The sequence below is a fragment of the Diadema setosum genome, chromosome 20, assembly GCF_964275005.1.
Source record: "Diadema setosum chromosome 20, eeDiaSeto1, whole genome shotgun sequence".
NCBI classification, from domain to species: domain Eukaryota; kingdom Metazoa; phylum Echinodermata; class Echinoidea; order Diadematoida; family Diadematidae; genus Diadema; species Diadema setosum.
In genome coordinates, this window is record NC_092704.1 from 4193440 (window position 1) to 4215619 (window position 22180).

Here is a 22180-nt window from a genome sequence, read left to right on the forward strand (position 1 = left end):
AACGCGTAGAATATTGCGAGCGAGGTATCCAACTTTGCTCGTATACAAAATTTAATTAGATAACTCGGGGTTTACATGTGCAGAATGTTTAGTATTCTTTTAGTGGGGCTGTTTTGACATTCTCGCTTATTTTATTTTGAGCCCCTACGTTAACAGCGGGATGTGGTCTGATATGCTGTTCACTATGTGAACGTCAACTATGGCAGGTATATTGTGTATTTTGACACAAGCCCCGTTTGACAACGGATATCTCCATGGACATATAATTATCTCAGTCACGGAGAAGGCTATTTTTAAAGGGTACACAGCCTTGCATACACGAAAGAAAACGCCGAAATAGCTAGTTTTCCTTTAAATTATCACAATTATAATGCTTGGCCTCGTAGCTCGTTTCATTCTTTCCCTTAGAAAGAAAAATAATAAAGACATTGTGCTTTCCTGCAAGCTGCCCTTGATATGTTGATTGCCCATGCTCCATGGCTTCATGATGGCAATGATAGTGCTTCTGCAGTGCGCATCTTATAATCTACAGGAGTCTCGCAAACATCTTATCTATTTCATACACCGACGATCCTGGGTCCTTGGATCAGTCGTGGCAAATTTGTAAACTATGACTTCTCTACAGCGTATAATTAGGGTTAAGATTTCAAATAATTATCGCTGTACCCATTTTCATTATTAAAGGCGAAAACATAACAAACAAAAAACACGGCCCTCTCTTGGAAATGTCAGGGGCAGGATCACTCTCAAAGGAAAATTATCAAAAGTTTTTTTTTTTTTCATAACTAACAGCTAGAATGAAGGATTTCTAGGAAGCTGTTGTTTTCGCTTCTTCCCCTCCCCATCCCATTCTACCCCTTAATATACAATGAATATACTTCTTAAGCGAATCAAACTCGCGGTAAAATGTACATGTCGACACTCATTTGAATTTGTTATCCAAATCTTTGTTTGTTACGCCTTGATACATGGGCTTGCCTACCTCGGTGTGACGATAAAACATTTTCCACCATGGATAATGCAGGCATAGACACAAAGAAAAATCATTAGCACTCATCAATAACATGTCAGAAAACTAAAACATATCTTAAGTCTTTTGCATTGGTTTGAGTCATAATGGGGCCATCAAGGACCCTCGTAGACAGGCTAGATTGACAAACTGGATCGAAAGAGGAAACAAAGTTTGAATTCAAAGTACAGCAGGCCCGAAAGTTACATTACTTTTAGATAGGAACATGCCATGTTACGTTATTGTATGTTATGTTATGTTATGTTATGTTATGTTATATTATATTATGCTATATTATGTTATGCTATGTTATGTTATGTTATGTTATATTATGTTATTCTATATTATGTTATGCTATGTTATGCTATGCTGTGACATGTTACGTCGACCTCTAAACATGAAGAAAAGCTTCTTTGTCATGTGATATAATGAGTGTAAATTTTTCACACTAAGCACATTCTTAAAAACGAAATAATACTAATGATATTCTCAATACTCAATGATATTTCACCAGGCAGAAAATAGGAAGAATTCCCTTGTCTTATTGCCTAAATCGCAGTGCCCTTTTTGTTATAAAGAACTTTATTTGCGATTGAGGTTTAATGTAACCTCATTAGTATGGTATTTTTTCTAATTTCCAAAATGAATTTACGTTAGATTACGGGGTAATAAGTTAGAAATAAAACGAAATATTTTATGCAGGGCAGGGGAAAGATAAAGTGGGTTGCATGCCCCATCACTGCCCATTTCATTACTTGGGAAGGATCCATGCAATGATGATCTTTGTTTTTCCAGAAAGAAATTTCAGAAGATCGTTGACTAAAATTACGTCTCTTTCACGTCCTGAAATGAAAAATCAGCTATGTCTTTAATTGATCTTTTTGTGATTCATTGTGGGTATTTTGCCCGTTCATAAACACTATGTATTAGGGATGCTTCTTCAACCTTCATTTTATCTTCCGTATTTGTGATTTCTGGACACAAAAGACAATTCGTAATTTACAAACGAGGAAATAATTATTTCCCGTGTACTGCCGTTAGTTGAGATCCATGTGCTGTGACCATGCCAAAATAATGTTTACAAGAAAACAAATATACAGGTGAAATTTTCCTCGACTCTATGCTAAAGATTGACAAAACAAGCACATTGTTCAAACATGAGCAAGACACATCAAAGACCATCAGTGTACTCATAAATGCAGTATAAGCACATGAATATTTACAAAATTTACTTTGAATTCAATCTTAAAGTAAAACCAAAATGGATTCCCCTTTAGCAATTGCTAGCGTGTGTTCGTTGATATAGACGGTAATGATACTATTACGGTTTTTCTTTTCCCTCTCCTTTTGCCATGCTTGCCGAGTTTTTGCAGTGCGGATGAGTTTGTGTCATAACGGAAAATAACATCACAATCAATTAACAGCTCGTGGTGATGACACGATTCATTGTTGGTCGAGAAAAATTAGCTATGGCCAATATGTAGCTTCTGAAATACTCCCTCTTTTTCTATACGAAAAATATTTAATACCGATAACTACGCATAGATTACATCGAACATTTACATTATAAACATCATAAATATGAAACATCGATATTGGTCAGATATTGTATTTATTACCAAGTACACAGTTGTAATCACTATGTTCTTCGAGAATTAAAACATTACCATTCTGTGAACTGCAGAAATGAATCTGCAGAAGAACACTTTGCTTGCGCATATGCAATTGTTTAACATCCCCTGGTTTTACGAAGTAGATAGAACCAACAATCAAAATCATTAAGTAGCCACTGAATTTCCAGCTGCACATTATTTTGTCTACTGAAGTGAATTTTCCCTTTTCATTGTATTTCGGTTCTTCTGAGGATGTACAAGATAAGAACTAACCAAGGCTCATTATTTGGATCAGATCGTAAGTTTTTACAGATGTTAAAACGTTTGTTGAGTTCTCGACCACTGGCATGATGGAGGATAATGTTTGGCGTGACGTCAATTGCGGAGAGAGCGCGATGATGAAGCCTTTCGCTAGGTGGCGCTTTACTGATTTCACGAGCGCAGTTACCATTCTGCCAGTGATGTTTCCTGAGGGCGCCCTGGCTATTCTAAAAGAAGGCTGAAAATCTGTCGAGTGATGTGTTGAATTCCAATCTGCAGCTAGGGTTGCATGTGGCTTTAAACAGTCTATCTACACGCATTTGTGGGCACATGGAATCTGCAGAGAGAGAGAGAGAGAGAGAGAGAAAAAGAGAGAACAAACAAAAGAAAATAATCGAATAGAAAGTTAAACATACGACTGTCGTGTGTCTAATTTTAAAAAAGGCAGCTTTTACTATGTTTAACCGTCTGCGTGGCATATAAATTTCGTTTCTAAGGGTATTTGTGCATTTTTTTTTTCGCACATTCTACTCATTAGCACAAAAAGGATTAAACATGTGGCTTGAATGCTTCGAGGAAGTCGACTTTTTACCGAAGACTGAATGGATTCTACTCACGGAATACAGTTTCTTTTTTCCACATTTGCATATTTGCATCAATGATAATTAGATGGAAAATGATGAAGAAGATACAAGATATGAAATTATTAAAGAGAATTCTTAAGGGAAAGAACACAATGTGTTGATAAGAAGCTATTATGAATCTGATGTTCCCAAGAACAAAACATAACCACAATCCAACCCAAACAATAGTAAATAAAATGTTGTGCGTCCTTCAAGGTTCATATCTCTGATGCGCTAAGTTATTCACACTTTGCACCCTTCAATCTTTTCGCACGCAGTCACGTGTTCACGCAATCATAGAATCGTGTAACATCGAATTAAATGCGACACTCTTTGGAACACGACCTTACAGCCGAACGAAGCTCGCGGTAAGTAGTCAATATTCTCGCCACTGCTCACTGCCATCACTCCCCCCCCCCCCCTCTCTCTCTCTCTCCCTCTCTCTGATCTAAGACTACATAAAACACTGGAAATAAAGTACTGGTAATTCTCTATGGATGTATAGTCGTGGTGTTCTCTCCGTGATGTCAGCGGGAACTTATTTATTACATAAAATACGACGTGAGTTACACCGTCGGCAGACCAGTCTGCGTAATTACAGTCAGAATTCACAGCGTAGGCAGCCGGTAAGGCGTTTCAGAATTGCTTAATGTGCCATACCAGACGTGGACACAGACAAAACAATTAGCACTCCTGAAATGCAATGTAAACGTGTGAAAAGCGGGCGCTTGTAGTTTTTGAATTGCAAATTAAAGGAAAAGTGGATTACTACGTGATAGGAAAATGACACTTATGGGTATCGTTCGTTTAAACTGCGAACTGTTGCAATACGGCGAGCACAAACCAATCATATTTGCCAGTATAAGTATACCCAGACCGCTGTTTCCTGCGAATTGGACAAACAGCGTTCCTCAAATAGAAAAACCCCGAATATACAAAGAATCATCACACTGCCCATTAGGCTGTGCATTTACCTCACAACATGCACTATTTCAAATGCTGTTATTTCGATTTGGCGAAACATTACTCGTTCAACTCATGGGAAAAAATTTATCACCAATCGTAGTCAATGTGACATACCGGGTCGCTCGGGTTACGCTGCGAGTTTAATTCCGCATAGGCTTTTAGACATCGATTCGTTACCCAGCAGAAATATTCCAGCTCATTATTGTCTTCCCAGCAGTATCGATAACTGCAATCGAACACCATGGAATGAACGGACCCATTATTAACCGAAAGAGCTCATTGTGAGCTGACTTGCGGTTTAAAGGTATAGACTTGTCCCCATGTTGTTTACAATTTGGTTTTGTTTAATCGAGTCATCAACATTCTAAATGTATTGCAAAGGGGGTTACTACCAAGAATATTTTTCATTTTGTTGAAGTTCTGACATGCTTCATTAATTAGATAGGGTTATTATAACAATCATACTATGTTGCAAATTGAAAGGTGCGACGAATTATTTGCATGAAGGCAAGAACATGCATGCGTAATCAAAATTATTGTTATGATCAATATTGCTATTTTGCTCAAATTCCATGGTTGTAACTCTTTGTCCAAATTTACTGGTTGGATAATTTTACTTTTTACTAACAACATCAGCTCGATTAAAAGTGGAGTTCCTCTTTATGGTAGTATACGTGTAATATGATTATACTCTTACATTACCGCGCGATGGAAGAGGGGACCCAAAGAGCCGAACATTTTGCCATTGTCCTTAAATACACAGCTATCTTTCTAAAATTCATTAACTGCTTTGCCAACAATGGGCAGTAAGACTGCATCGAGCAAGCACTGACAGGACAGGAGAGGGGAGTAGAAACGAGAGTGTCACATCAGTTCTTCTCTTGTGAAATGCAATAACATGGCGACCGCAAGCGAAAAAATCAAGTCATTGAGATGGACATTGCATATTGTAATAAATATGGTGATTTTAGGAAATCAGATAGTTCTGAACGTATTTAACGTCAGAGATGAGTTGCCTGACATACCACGGTGGAGTACTGAGACTAACTGAAAAAAAAGGCGTGTCTGTCATTACCACTCACACGAAGAGGGCGATATGCACTCTGATATGTTTCTATGTGTCTCGCCGTCATGAACACAAGAGGGCCTCTTTCCATTGTACCCCTCGCCCTGGGATTTCCTATAGGCACTGAATGAAAACGCTTGTATTATTGATATTGACGAGTGAACATTTACCATATTCATGAACATAATATTAACCTAGCTTTACAATGATAACACATAGCAAAAACAAACAAACAAACAAACAAACAAACAAAAAAAAAACAAAAAAAAAAAACCTACGGTTCCAAAATTTGATATGTCAGTGAAGTGGGCAAATATTATGATTTCCATAGCTTTTCACGCTGAATTTGGGTTAAACAGCAGTTTGCGCTGCATACTGTAGTTGGAAAAGGAAAGCTCATCGACAGCACCCAAGGGCAGTTTTGTGTATCGTTACAGATTTGCGTGACTTAAACTTTTGCTGCTTGTAAAAATCAAGCGAGAGGAGGAGGAGGAGGGGGGGGGGGGATTCATCCTGCCAATATGTAATTCCCTATCCCCCCCCCCCCCAAAAAAAAAAGGAATTTTATTTTACGTACGAAAGTAAGCAATAGATGCTTTAAGCGTTCTGCGTATGTCACTAGAAATACCTGTTACAATTTTTTTTTTCGCGAAAAGCTTATAAATCCTTAAGCATGTTAAGACTGTCTAATTCCATTATTCCGAGCCTTGTACGTTTTGTTAATTGATTACAACCTCCCTTTCCCCTTGTCATCCTTAAAGATGGTATCTCACTGAGCGGCGAACGTTTGCGAACGTAGCGAATTTGAGATTCGCTAACTTTTCTGACGAATGTTTGCGAAAAATCAAAGTTCGCTTCTGCCATTAGCGACAGTTAGCGACTTTTAGCGATGTTTTAGCGACAATTAGCAACACTTTAGCGAATGTTTGCGAAAGTGTTTGCGAACACAGGTGGCGACTATTAGCGAATGTTAGCAAATGTTAGCGACAATTTTGCAAATGTTAGCGACAGTTTTGCAAATATTAGCAACTGTTTGCAAATCATTTGCGACAATTTTGCGAATGTTCTTGGACCTAGAAAAGTACCAGGCGATTGTGTATAGTAAGACCCATAAAACGACATGAAACCTTCCACTGAATTCAGAGCTCTTGTGACAACCGTTCAAGATGGATTTCCAGGATATGGAAATAAATTTCTGCCAAGAAGAGGTGTTGCTATCCTTGAAGAGCTGTTTTGTCAGGCTGCTGCTACAGCTATTCTCTCTAAAAAAGAAAGAGTGAAAATGTTCACTCTTGAAGAAGTGAATAACAGAAAAGAGTGAGTTTCAAGTGAAATTAGAGTGATTTTGGAGTGAAAATGTTCATTTTCACCCATTTTTGAGTGACCTCAGGGATCACTCCAAGATTTTCGAGTGATCCCTAAGGTCACTCCAAAATGAGTGAAAATAGATATTTTCACTCAAAATTCACTCCAATTTCACTCAAAACTCACTCTTTTCTGTAATTCACTCCTTCAAGAGTGAACATTTTCACTCTTTCTTTTTAGAGAGTTGTGCAGCATAAGAGAAATGAAATATAGGAAAACAAGAAAGGAAGAAGAAAAGAGAAGGAAAAGAGAAAGAGATTCAGAGAGTGCTTGTTGCAGAGGACAGACTTTAGTCAATATGAAAAGCTTTTGAAGCAATTACAATCATGATGGAGATGTCAAGAGCTTCAAGAACTTTCTTAGAGTGGAACCCTGTCTGTTTCAGAAGCTTTTATATAGGAACCATGTGGTTACTTGTTCGCAAGCAGTGGCGAATCATATAAAAATGTTAGCAACACCGTATTACGACCGTTTGCGAATTCTTACGAGTGTTTTGCGAATGTTTTGCGAATTTTTGCAACTGTTAGCGAAAATACAAATTCGCAAAGGTTCGCAAAGAAATTTTGAACATGTTCAAAATTTCTTTAAGACAAGAAAAACTGTTTGCGACAATAAAAACCGTTTGCGAACTTTCTTGCGAATGTTAACGAACCTTTTGCAACCGTTTACGAACCATGGCGAATTCCCAAATTCGCTACATTCGCAAACGTTCGCCGCTCAGTGAGATACCCCCTTAACCACTTATCTCCCTCCCCACTCCCCCCACCCAGCCCACCTCCCCATCTCTCTTACTCAGTTTTCACTGAAGAAAAAAAAAAACAGCACCACAATCGACTATAAGGAGGGACAAAATACAATCACTGCTATTGTCATTGTTATCTTCTCAAGCTAAAAAAGCCCATTTTGAAGATCGGAAATTGCTGGCGACGAGAGCTAGAAAATTCACTCGCACATCAGCCATAGATCGTCTTGCTGCAGGATGCTGGGTGAAAGCAGGGTGAAGATCCCAGACACTGAACACAGTTTATGGATTCAGACCTTAACATTTTGGCGCAGCATTCGTTATTCGTTGTTTTATATCATATGTAGGAACACACTGCTCCCTCTGCTTGGAGAATGATCTATATATCTTGGTACCTATCCAGCTCTTTACTTGCTCTTCTTTTATTTGCACTCAGAAGGTTCATCCATTTTTTCATATGTTTCTAGTCAACCTGAGTTATAGGCCTTACGCCTTTTCTTTTCTTTTTGCCATGTTCCGTTTGTTGGCAAAAATACATTCTGCGACGTACACCTGACAAAAACATTCGAGACGAATTTGCTTCGGTTAAATTAATTGCGAAAAACACTGTGTGTCTGAAATCACTTGGTAGCAGACATTAAGCAAACGGAGGTATGTGAATGTGTGGGTGTGCGTTTACTGCACTTAGACCACATTAGTTTATAGGCATTTCCCAGCTTGGGCTGATTTTTTTTTTTCATATGATTGTCTTTGTGGTTGGCTGCTTGTAATAACAATGATTAACAAAATATACTATATGTTACATCAAGACCGCAAGAAGATTGTTTTAAAAGAAGAAGAGGAAACAATAAAAACAACAACAGCAACAACAACAACAACAACAACAACAACAACAACAACAACAACAACAGCAACAGCGTACCATCATAGCATCTCGTAATAGCTAGGCACTAACAAGCAACGCTTCCGCACCGAGAAGGTGTGCGGTGTTTTAATGCTGCCTGTTGGGGAAAAAGTACAGACAAACCCATGGGAAGAGTGCACAAAAACCTCACACTATTTGGGCTGAGGCGAGCAGGTGAGAAGCTAATAACCTCCCCGCTGTATGCCAGTGCCGTCCGCTACAAGCCATACTCAGAGACTGAACAGAGATCTCCGGGGAAAATATCCGCCTACTCACAGCTAAATTTGAGCCCCCGGAATCTCCGTTTAATCACCTTTATAGCAGCGTAATGACACCTTAACAACTCTATCTTAAAAACTTCCAACTGATATCACCTTGGGATTTTACAACTCAATCTAGTCTCATCTTGAAAGAGCTCTGGTTCATTCAACGGGGTGGAAGGCTATGAGTATACAGACAGACAGACAGACAGACAGACAGAAAGACAGACAGACACACACACACATGTACATATTACATTATTGAGTAAATCTATTAATCTCGCTGTGATATAAACATGTCATGCGACATCAGTCTATCAAAAGACATATCTGCTTTTTATGATTCATGACACTGACCTTTGTTCTTCTTCCTCGTAGCTTTTGCAATCAATGAGCAAATCTAATCTAATTTATTTTGTTCTTTTGCTGCGAGTTAGCTTCCTCTGGATTTGATGGAGGTCGTGGAATGAAGTGATTTTCAGACTTTTACATTTGAATAACTATAAATTAGTTATGCCGAATTTAAAGTGATTGGGATGAGGAATAAGAATGTTTTGAAAATTTGTAACAAATTGCAATGAACAAGGATAATGACATGGCAGCCTCACCATAAGAATGCGTGAGTTGGGGCTCGAGGAAGCAGAATAAAAGAAGAAGGCGTGCATAGATCTTACACAGGCGAACTTGTTAAGCAATCGGTATCGTAATTGAATTGCACTGCTATATACATTTCTGAAATAATTATGTGAGGCTCCTGTTCAGTGTAATTCGTTGTGCACGATTTTTCAGTGTATTAGTTTCTCTGCTCAAGAACCACAATAAAATCGACAAATCTATACATGGAGCTGTCGATTAATGTACTACAATGATGTGAAATTATGAAAAATATCATCTGGAATGCCTTTTAAATTTTCCTTTCTGTATGAATGAAGATTGTGAGGAATAGACTGTGGAGCTGCCAGGTTACATTTTGATAATTTCTTATCTTCAAATACCTCCACAAAGACGTCATCGATCTGATGTAGACCCTATACCTTGGCAAGGAACTAACGAACATCTGTTGATTTGGTTCGGTTTTATCTCTTTGTAACATTCTGTTATTCTGCAATACATTCTCTTCTGCCGACGACACCAATGTGGTCTGTTCCAATTCAGATTTTCGGTCACTCCTGAGAACTCTTGAAAATTGAATTGCTGCATGAAAATGTCCAATATGGATTAAAAGCAATAGATTATCACCGAAATTGAGAAAGGCTTGTTTTAATCATTTTCATAATAGGAAGAATAAAAATGATAGGCAACATTCCAATATCGTGGTGGATTGTAACTCATTAGCACTATAAACAGAAAATACTAACTTTCTTGGGATTTATGTAAATGAACATTTGAAATAGAACATTCATGCTCAACATATCACTTCTAATATTTCCCAACAAATTTTTGTTGGTGTACGTCATAAGTTAAAGTATTATGTTCCAAATGAACATTTTATTCATGCTTTATAACTCCTCGACATTATCGTATATGTCATACTGCAACATAACATGATAATGCAGGAACTAATAAAATAAAGATGAAAATAAAACCAAGTGCAATATGTTATGGAACAATATAGGGGAAGTTGATTTGTTGCGTACATTTAAATACGTACATGAATATGTCTGTTTGTGAGATATAAATATCTTGAAAGTGTTTAGGCGAAAAAATAGGTGTTTCGTAAGAGACAAATATAAAGAATTTATGATAATGCGAATGGCGCGTCTTTTGAGTAGTAACAGTCAACTACAGATCATTTCGTAATCATTGGAAAAGGATAAGAAATGATGTCAGTGTTAAAGCCAAAGACTTTGCGCGCACTTAATAGATGAATGGATCAATACAACTGTAAACATGATGCCGAAAAGTACTTGCAGATGTCCTGAACACGAATTTGAGATTCACGTACCCAAAAAGAACGAGCAAGGGTTTGCAAGTTACGTCTATCTACTTGTCAGCGTGGGTGAGCACTGTGTTAGACTCAAGCCATGAACATTTACCGTCCGGTTGCCGATTTGGAAATAGAACAGAAATCCTTACAGGATTAGGTAGAGATAATATAAAGACGTGAGATGTTGGAGATAGTTTATTGAACTCAAGCGAATAATAATGGGAAAACTCACACTCGTACTGTGCAGAAAACACGAATGCGGGACTAGAAAATATATAAAACGAAAGCAAACAAGTCGAGCTCAGCTGAATGCACTTGGGATAATAACTCATGGGGGGGGGTGTTATTCACTTCATCTTTTTTCCCTTGTCTCCATTAAGCAAAGTATTCTGTCTCGGTAACCAATCTCTTATGATTGCCGATCGTCCGTGGATGGACGAGAGAGAATCGGCTTAGCGTCAGCAATAATCCTACAGATAGAATCTCTGGTAAATGCCAACTCGTGAGTCAAGCGATGACATTCACATACATCGACTGCCAATTTTAGCACCTAGGTAGCGATCGGTCGGGTCGAATTCTCATCAACAACGACGCCACACGACGCATCGCGTCGCTAATTTGTACGTACAGGCGATCCAACCTACACGAAGCTCTTTGTTTCTTCTCTTTCTAAAATCTTAAATCCAAAATCATCATAATTATCAAGAGTGTGACGTTGAACACACGATCACCATCGTCAGTCACTGATTTGGAGTACGAAGGTATTAACAAAAAGAAAGAAACGCGGTGAATTGAGTATGAACATTACGGCAATTTATTTCCAAACGTCCAAGAAAGACTACGGGATCAAAGTAAGCGGGGAGGATACAAGATAATTATCTGCCAGATTTACGCAAAACTGAATTTTGTAATTAGACACGGTAAAGCGGCAAAACAATCCCTGTGGCATTCAACCAGCGTAAAACTGATCACTATCTACTGTCAGAAAGTCAATTCCTTGAATTTCCAGCAAAAAAAAAAATAAATAAAAGAATAAAGACTTAATATTGCACATGATTTAGTAAATAAAACAAAAACAAATTTGAAAAGAAATGTATCTAGGCCTGAATACGAATCAACTATTCGTCTGTACAGGCAAGTTTAATCATAATATGAATAGACATTGAGTAAGAGTATGGAACACACCCACACATACAAACAAACGCACGCAAGCACACACACAAAAGCCAACACACTAACACTTACACGCAAATATACCTTGTACGCTGGAAGATCGTGAGGAATACAACGTTTATCACGGTAGTCATGACATTGTATATGCAACTTTAAAGAAAAAAAATCTGATATTAGCTTTCCTGTCATTTGACAAGCGTTTAAATGTGACTGCGCGATGATGCTGTTAACCAAGGTATTCTCTTTGTTCAGAATGTCAGTTGTCTCCGATTGTCGGAGGAATATTTTACATCCTAAGTCTTTCACTGCTCATCCTGATCGGTGAAATGGTAATTTGATTTTTCTTAGAGGAAACGTTATTTATTGAGGCCTAATCGTCGAACGACCGAGTGTTCTTGCTCCATCCCGAAAATGAAACAAATTATATCTGTTAATTACCAGGGAGCGGGTTGAGTGCAAGAGACAAAGGAGAGAGAGAGTGGGTGTGTATGAGAGAGAGAGAGAGAGAGAGAGAGAGAGAGAGAGAGAGAGAGAGAGGGAGATACAACTCCAGTAATAATTGTAAGTATAAGTTGTAAAACAAATCATATATTGGTAATTATTAAGATGAAGTGGGTTGAAAGTGACAAAGGTTAAAAAAAAATGAGAGAAGGAGAGATAGCTATGACATAGATGGAGAGAGAGAGAGAGAGAGAGAGAGATGGAGAGAGTGAGAGAGAGAGAGAGAGAGAGAGAGAGTGAGAGGGGGGGGGGGTAAGATTGATAGAGAAATTACCGAAGCGGACAACAATAATCGTAAAAGTTTGATTGCTCTGGTTGTTACGGAATATGACATCACGGAAATGGAGAGGTATAAACAGCAGAATAGAGAACCGTCAAACTGGACAGGAAGCGCGAATGAATAGGACTACAAGCATAAACTTGAAGTGCCGGTCAAACGTGTAAGAAAGAATACGGTGGATATGACAAGTTAATGAGGTCAAGAAACCTAAGATTGTTTGGTTTGCCAGATTTATAGATGATCATTTCTTTTCCTTTCAATAAGTTCTGTAATGGGGGTGTCAGAACGTGGAGATGAGCACACGGTGAAGTGCCATGCATGGCAGTTGTCGTGTTTTAATATCAAGAAAAAAAAAAATCCAAAGCCAAGCAAAACAAAACATGACCAAATACAAACACATACCCATGAATTCGAGAAAATGACGAGTATTCCACCGATATTCTCTAAAGCAATTTGATATTTTCTTTGAGGTTATTATTCCTAAATGTCATTTCATTTCAAAGAGCACTCTTGGTCGATCACTTTCTTCGAAGAGAATCATCTTTCATTCCAATCTCTAAGAAAGCATAGTGAGTGAAGGGGTAAACGCAAATGCGATGACTAAGTGACATTTGATAATATTCTGTTTTCTTATTGTTGTTGTACGATGCAGAGTGCCTTGCATAACGAAGACTATAGATAACCCTTTCTGGGCCTGGGATTTTTGACCGTATGTACAATGCTATGGGGTTTTCGGTGCCAAAATGACACTGAAAGCACTCAAAAGGTTAAAACATTTTCAGCGGCGTGGGGGGGGGGGGGTGGAGGAAGAACAAGTGCGCTATTTAGTTCTTATCGAATGATTTAGCAAGTGAATTACCCAATCCGTAATGACGAATAACTATCTACCCAGTGAACCCAGTGTAAGAAAGTAACGGTTTATTTACATCATCCAACGAACGCAAAGCACAAGGCGGCATTAAGGCTAATAACTTACCTTGTAGAACAAAAGTGGGAGGGAGATGGGTAACAAAAACACGGGACGCATTAGCAGTCGATTTTCATCTGTCGACACCAGAGGGCGAACTTGACCATATCCTCGGCATAGTCGATGGATTTCGAACCGCCTCTTTTCTGCTCCACGGGATCGGCGCCAAACAGCCTGTCGTCTGGGTTTTTGCGCTGTGAATGAAGGAAGAACAATTTTGTGATAAAGGCCCGTTGCAATGAGATCCGGATAAACAATTTTTTTTTTCTCTCTCCCTTTGATTTATAGTATGCAATTCTCCAGTTTGTTTGTTTGTTTTTTTCCACTAAAATTGCACTAAATAAAACTTGCCAACGGAAGCACAATTATGATAAAATGATCATACAAAAAGATACAGGCAAGCGTGAGGCACACTCGCATGAATACAACTCATTATTGCATTACGTATCATAGTACGTGACATATCTCCGTTTGTTTCAGCCACATCTATTGATTCACTTACAATGTATCAATATTCTCAACTTTATCAATGTATTGTTTATCAATGGTCAAAATTACCACAAAAAATCACAAAAACAACAACACACAACCAACCAAGTCTACCAAACAAAGTCTACATAATTATATATAAAAAATATATTCGAGAAGCCTACATTAAAACGCTTCTATATATATTATCTTCAATAGCAGTGAGTTCTATTTTTCAATCAGAGACATGCATCAACAGAGAATAATCAATGGTCAGAGGGTTTTGTTAAAAAAAAAAGGGGGGGGGGATAGATTGATACACAAGTCGAAGACGCGCTGGAAACCAGAAAGCGCCAAATAGATCCTTCGATGCAACACATACAATCATCTGGGCCGTGCAATATATCAATTCGCCAGAGCATGAGACGCCGAACATACGGTCTCAATTACCTGGCTAAGGTGGATACCGCGTAATTTGCAGACGGACATATTATTTCCTCCAGTTATTAATCTGCAACTTCAGGATTCTCCTAAAAGATCAATCCCTTCTTAATGTCCGAGAAAAATGATTCTTCGTTTTCATCGCTGACCTATTTGCTGTAGAATAATTTTTGTTCTTTTTGTGCGGATTATTTCAGGGATTCTCTGCCAGCTGTGTAGGCGTTAATGATGGTACTAGGGGAGGATTTAAGCTTTTGGCTCCTTCCTGAGAAATCCCGATCACTCATACACCAGCTTAAGAATCTCGTGTGAATGACTGAGAATTGGAGCTAAAAAGTGGTGCAATGTTTTTTGTAGATGATAATGATCGCCATGGTTATAATAAAAGCAATGATAATGGTGATTTTGATGATGATGATGATGATGAGAATACTACTAATAATAGTAATGATGATAAGAAAAAAATAATAATAATATAATCAATAATAATAATGACAATAATAATAATAATAATAATAATAATAATAATAATAATAATAATAATAATAATAATAATAATAATAATAATAATAATAGTAATAATAATAATAATAATAATAATTATTATTATTATTATTATTATTATTATTATTATTATTATTATCATTATTGTTATTATTGTTGTTATAATTACAAAAAGTAACAAAATTGTCTAGAAAATGATTATCATCTTTTATTCATGGTAAAAACAAAAGTAAGAAGAGTAAAATTTTTATGGTAAGAATTTTGTGGATAACTTCCTGTCACTAACGTGAAACTTCTGATTCTTAATAACAGCTTTGATTTTTCAAACATTTACAAAAAAATCAACAAAACATTTAAAACAGAAAAAGTGGTTTCTGCTACAAACATAATGCTCAGAAGGCTACTTTGCATTGTGACCATTCCTGGAATTCAACAAACGCTGTAAAAGTGAATATCTTTTGACGTTCAGCCAATGCCGCTTCCCAGCAGCTTATACAGACCTGTCCGGGATGGACACGGTTTTTTTTTTATCATTTCAGTCATAACGGGGCTTACTGTGTCTAACAATAGTATATGTATACATAGCAGTGCACATGACTCATCTCATAACTCACTGAAACCTCTTTTCTTCTCATTAAGAAGCCCCCCCCCCCTCCCCAGTTATGGCCGACGTAATCAAAGTTAGAGTGTTTTAAAATCGAGTAAGTCAGAAATGTAGCGGATGACGTAAAGATCACCACGGAGCAAAAATGTTTATACGCTGTGTGGCTTTGCTATACCTTACTGGCATTATAGTCGCTGAAAGATGAGAGTCCCTGATTAATCAAATGATCATGACCGTGGAATTAAGAGTCAAATTTATTGACCTATAGCTGCCATGCATGGTCATTCCGGTCCGCAAATATTCTTTGCAATTGCATCTATTGTCACTTTCCTCCACTTTATATGGTGTTGACAGATGAGAGAGTGGGGATTTAAAACAACAATGAATGGAATACGGGTTTCTCCAGTACTTTAATTCTCTGTTCAACATTTTCACTCACCGTTTCACTCAACGAGCCACCCCCCCCCCATCCACCCTCCTTTAGGGCTCATGGCATCCACAATGACCGGCGTTTAATTATGACACTCAGCTCCACTCCATCCATCACTTTGCGCTGAGAGAAAATGACTGTGATGCCGTGGTCTTATATGTCCCTGAAACGATGCCGGTAAAAGGAGAACGTTCGCAGAATGGAAATGGACATGAAGAGGCCCGTTAATGCATATCCTTTTTTTTTTCTAATGTGAGGTTGTGAGTGTGTATGTGTGCGTGTGTGTGTGAGTGTGTGTGCGTGTGTGTGTGTGTGTGTGTGTGTGTGTGTGTGTTGGCGCTATGAGTGAGGACTGTCGCAACGTAATCATGTTCAAAGTGATATAAAATGAATATCGACTCAAAAGGAGAAGATATGTCATTTATATACACAGACGCTGTAGGACCTACATATCATTTAAATGAAATGAAATGAAATGATACGGTACATGTATTGTAGTTTTGTAAGCTATGTATTAATGTATTGTCGTGATTGTAGAAATGTAACGTAAGTGAGGGGACTGCACTATACAAGTTCGCTTTTTAGCAGCCCCTCAATTTTAATTTCCACCAAGTCCTTTATGAAACAAGATGTTACAAGATATGTTATCATTTGACGCTTGTATTACCTATGTATATTGATTGGAAGTGAAAATGAATGAATGAATGAATGAATGAATGAATGAATGAATGAATGAATGAATGAATGAATGAATGAATGAATATAGTCAAAACAGTCAATAGTTAAGGTACAGTTTTGGTAAAAAAAAAAAAAAAAAGAACCGGCAACAGCGTGCACGCTAGTCGAGGCCAGTCCTTTCAGTGATACAGATTGTAATTAATAACGTATTTACAATAATTATTCACAGATGAAGCAATGTTATATGTACATTATTTACAGGTTTTCATAAATAGGGGATCATTTATACATTATTTGATAGGAGGCACGCTCGTAATGATTTCAGAAAAAGCGTTACGGGTGTTCGTCTTTTTTTACATCCTGTGGAAATCCTCTCCAAATTATACTGCCCGCATATGACACGGATAATGGATATGAAAAGAACATTACTAATTGTCTTCCCGAAAGTGTACATCTTTAAGTTATTTGACTCATCTAGATGATTTCTGTTGCAATCACACTGTAGTGAAATATTATCCTCTCAATGCATAATGTGTACTTTTATCGTATGCAATATTATAATAAAAATATAACAGTTCCTATTTACATCACTGGCCTTTAATGGCCCATTAGAGAATAAAAAGTATTGGCAATAATCATATTACTCTATTTTGACGGTATGAATATTGTTCGAATGATCAAATCAAATCAGCCACAATATCGTAACTTAGGCACGAAGAGTTCGCAAAGCTCATTTCATTTTAATAATTCCAATAGCATGCACTCAGAGATTTTGTGAGTTTGTTGGCCTTTTTCTGTACGTCATAAAATTGTTATTCTCGTTCTCCCATTCATAGTAGTGATTGCTTATAATAGCAATGGCGCTATTGATCAAGCATTGTCACTATTTCCGACGACCCCCACCAAAAACAAACCTTTCATAGCATGGAGCCGGTGTGATTAGGGTTCTAGCGAATGGTTACCAAGCATCCACTGTCTATGAACAACAATGCCGTGTTAGTCGAAGCACACACAGTCATTGATCTCTGTGCTGCATATTTTCTCATGGCGTAATGATAATTTTACAACAAGGACGGTACTGACAGCTAAGAAATGACAGCTTAAAAAAGAACAGTGGATTAAAATCTACTGAAAATTTGAATTACTGAGATATCACACAGTACAACATTATCATCATTATCGTGCAATCAAAAGGCGAGTTTGTAGTTTCCGGTAAGAAAAAAAAAATGATGCTATAAATTAGTTCTCAGGATTGTGGCGGAGGGGGATCTCCAACCGAATACACGTAATGTTATCATATTTCCTTAGCTTGACATTCAAACGCTTACGCAAGTATACTTTAAGTTTTAAAGGTGGAGATCCCTTGTATTACAACATTATTATCATTATTGTGCAATAAAAAGGTAAGTTTTTAGTTTCTACTAAGAAAAAAAAAATCGCTGATTCTAAATAGTATTCAGGATTGTGCGGGAAGGAGGTATCTCCAACCAATTACACATGATGTTATCATTCATTGTCTTGACATTCAAACGCTTACGCAAGTATTCTGTATAGAAAGGTGATGGGGAGGGGGTATTCCACTCCATGGCATTTGGCCTTCAACATCTGCTTCAATTTTTGCAGAATTCGAATCAACCGGAAATTCGTACCGTTTCAGTGGTTAAGAGGCAACCTGCTGCTAGGATCAATCATGGATCAATCAACTCACTATGTTCACTCTCTCCAATTAACAAACTAAAGAAGAAGAAGAAAAAAAAAAACTTCCTCGATCACAACGGTAATGTTCCAAAGTAGATCACCCTGTGACAAATCTCCTCGCAGAAAAAGAGGGTCTGCTGCCCGACATTCTATTTGATTGTGTAAAAACTAGGGGAAAATCCCTAGCTCTCGCTGTCAAGATAGATCTCCTCCCCCCCCCCCAAAAAAAAAAAAAAAAATTATCTGGCATGATCAAATTCTTGCAGACATAGACGAAAACAGTGAGGTCAAAATGTATGACTTTGGAAGAAAAACAGATGTAAATGAGATAATGCTAGGGGAAGGTGTGGCCGGGTTATAAAAAAAGAACATTTTAAAGCACTTACATAAATTACAATTACGATACGTGCGAGTACATCCATGATAATACGTGAATGTCATTTTATGTTCTCATTGCAAAAAAAAAGAAAAAAAAAAGGCCCGAGAATTCTAATAACCAATCTGAAATATCAGTAACTCATAGCCCCATGAATACTGACGAAAGTACAATGTATCGTGTTTCCATAATGGCATCATAAAATCAATGAAGGGTACAATGAGCAAATAACTGCGAGTTTGTATTAGATATTGTTGGTATTTTTTCCTTCTCCTTCTTGTCCAATACGAGGGAAAATCATTTAGAAACGTGTGTTGGTGTGAATATGATATGATATAATATAATATGATATAATATAATATAATATAATATAATATAATATAATATAATATAATACAATATAACATAACATAATATAATAATATATAATATAATATAACATAATATAATATAATATAATATAATATAATATAATATAATATAATATAATATAATATAATATAATATAATATAATATATCCATATCATGTGTAATTCCTGTACATTCCAACGAAGGGAGCCGATGGTATAGCATTGATAATCATGCTCGTTTGAGGGGAACGTTTTTCGTAGAGCTGCATAAATGTGGTATTACGAAATCCAGACTCGAATAAAGATATAGTAACAGATAATTCATACAACACAATATTTTGCAGCCGAGTTCTAGACAAGCCCAAAATCAAGTGTTATTGTATTCTATATAACATTCGTAGCATTCCACCTCCGTTTTGTAAGGGCACTCAAAACAAATGAGAAAGCGTTGTAGAGCACCAGATAGCGTAGAAGGCAATCAACGATACCTTTCATTCCCTGTGAGTAACGTTTTTTGATTACTTCACGAAACTGATGATTTCTGACCGAATGAAGAGCAGTAACAAAAAAAAAAAAAAAGGCACCATGAAACCTCTTCTGTTTAATTGTATTACTCCCGTATGATATCTTATAATAATGGATTATATTTTTCAAGATCGCGAACCTCCAACATGAGTAACAAAGGAAACTTCAGTTGTAATATCCAATGTTTCGAAACGGCAAGTAGTTTGAATGACGCAAGTATTTCAATTGACACAAGATATACTCAGTACCATGCCAACCTAGCCATCAAAGATCTAAGGACTCCTGGTAGAACTGCGTGATGCAGTTGAGAAAATGGAGATCCAAACTCTGAGAGGAGACCAATCTGAAGTAATGACGCCATGATGTGGATTATGATTTGCCTTACGTGTCAATAGAGGGATTAGAGGGATTATAACATTCAAGAAAAAAAAAAAAACAACAACAACGAGGATTGCAGACACAAACTGATATAAGCTCGTTGAATCATAACTTGCCGTGACTGAGAAGAAGATATGACACTGATACATTAAGTCCAATTAACTGAGCTCAGTATTCTTTGTATTTTAGGGATTTTAAGTGTCAACGACAAATTTTCAAATGCACTATAGGTTTTGAATATTGAACGAACGGTGTGCAATGGATAACTTGCAAGTAAGCAATTGGATACCTGAATGTAAGAAAAACCAAATCCAGTAGAGGAAATTTCGAAGAAATTAAGAAAAAAAAAACCAGCAAGTGATATAATAACTACTTTGTTATTTTTCCCTTCTTGGAGTGTTGTGTCTAGCATTTGTAATGTGAAACCGTCAATGATTATCTATATAGATTTGCATAACTTCCCAATTGAAGGGATCTCCATATAGCTGATAGCCAAATTTGGACTTGCGCTGTTCTTGTATTCAAGTACTCAATTATGTCCACAGGCACTGCAAGGGATAAACTGTTTTAGTGTGGAGCATTGTACCAACACTACAGTTATAAAAAAAAAAACGAACAATATCTTCCCCTGAAGAGAGAAAATAGTAGTACTATGTCCGTTGCTTAACTTCCAGTGCTTCAGAGCTGACACAAAACTGAGCGCCTCTATTTTTTTTTTTTTGGGGGGGGGGATTCGTCTTGTTGTTTTGTATTCTTAATTTGTAGAATTTTAAGTCTATACCTTGAGACACTGTTGAGAAGCAATGAATAATGGAGTTTATGAGAACGAAATTATCAAAGTAACCCACACACTTGACAGAGTGTGGCTTAAAGGGCTCAAGGGGTTAAATCTATTTGGCCTGAATCGCAGGTGCTGACGTAAAGTAAAAATGGTATATACCCTGGGATTGGATGTGAAATTTAAAAGGAATCATGTTTTTCATCCAAACATACTATGTGGATTTAGTGATTCCAAAACGATTGGTAAACAGTCAGTAAGTGCTTGCGTAATCATGGAATGCTACCATATTTTTTTGCTGTCAGCAGGTGTGTGCGTGTGTCTCTGTGTTCGTTTGCGCGTCCACGTGTACGAACTCGAGCATATAGCTCATGAACTGTATACTTTTAAATAGAGCGGCCTCTCAGAGAAGTATCACGGCATGACATATCTGATACTGGCAGAGTGGAATCTCGGGTGACTAGAGTCGAGAGAACGTCCGGTTCGCTTTCGCAAATTAATATGAGACGAATGGAAACGTACCCCAGACATGTTCCTGTTATAAGGTAGATCGCTTCATTGCCAGCATTGTTCTATTTATTTACCAATCACAGCCTCACAGATTCCGGAGACTGTTAGATGATGAACGGTCTGCCGAGAATTGACTAAATCGAGCATTGCTCTCGTGAATAGAGGGATACATCAACCACGGATAAATATTATTCATTCGACGTGCACGAGGGTGTATGGCCTCCGTAGGAACAATCTCCTAATTGTAAATGAACACAATCGCTTTGACTGCTGACGTCACAGTCAAATGGAATGGAGAGAGCGAAAGGAGATACATTGAAGGAGAAATTCAGCGCGAAACATTGCCCTTGCATCTCTCTTTGCTTTCAATCTCAGCTTTCCTGTCGCTGCACAATTTGTTTGCGTCATTTTTCTCCCCAGTAACGATACCACTCATCGATACATCCCGAAATCAATATGAGGAACAACGACTGCAAGGAATACTAAGGGTTAGATGGAAAGCAGGAAAGAGAAAGAGAGAAAGAGATTAAAAGAGAGAGAAAGGAAGAGAGGGGAGGGGAGAAAGGGAAGAGAAGGAGAGAGAATTTGCGATGAAAAGTGGTTGAAGAGATGTATAACATAAACAAGGGGAAGACTGACGTTGTTGTCCCTTTACGTTTACTAAGATAATCATTGTGTAGTTTGCTCTGGAAGTGGACAGCCAAAACTTATAGATTCGAGCAGTATTGAGTGAAGTCAATTGTGGGGCTGTTTTTAGCCTTCAAATAATGGCCGTGTTTGAA

At 37.4% G+C, this 22180-nt stretch overlaps 1 long non-coding RNA gene across 1 annotated transcript in view; it reads right to left on the reverse strand.

Annotated features, from left to right (window-relative positions):
- Positions 1-1666: 1666 nt before the first annotated feature.
- Positions 1667-22180, reverse strand: part of LOC140243700 (uncharacterized) — a 77246-nt gene continuing 56732 nt past the window's right edge. The window contains exons 3-4 of the long non-coding RNA XR_011902243.1: positions 13667-13851; positions 1667-3220 (exon numbers count right to left, since the gene is read on the reverse strand). This is a non-coding gene — a long non-coding RNA (uncharacterized lncRNA). The remainder of the gene's footprint in view (positions 3221-13666; positions 13852-22180) is intronic.